Consider the following 344-nt stretch of genomic DNA (forward strand, 5'->3'; position numbering starts at 1 on the left):
ACATTATGTTTATTATTTACCATAAGTGTGTAGGGTTTATCCATACGCTAGGAGAAGTATTTTTCTCATTTATTTTAAAACACGATATCCAACTCCCTTTTCGGTTACTTGATTATTATTAATGCCAGCAGTAACTATATTAAAGATCCATACTAATGATAACAATAATGTCAGTGAAGATAGTGACACTCAGACTGCTAATGTGACTTCTGGTAGCACCGACTAACCCTCTTAAGGTCTAATTCCAGCTCCGAGTTTCCCCGAAGTGCCTTTAAAGGGAGGAAATAACGGTCAGTAGTACAAACCTACCGGGATAATCCGAAACGGGGACAGTGTTGCACGTT

The sequence above is a fragment of the Penaeus monodon genome, chromosome 25 (genome assembly GCF_015228065.2).
Source record: "Penaeus monodon isolate SGIC_2016 chromosome 25, NSTDA_Pmon_1, whole genome shotgun sequence".
NCBI classification, from domain to species: Eukaryota; Metazoa; Arthropoda; class Malacostraca; order Decapoda; family Penaeidae; genus Penaeus; species Penaeus monodon.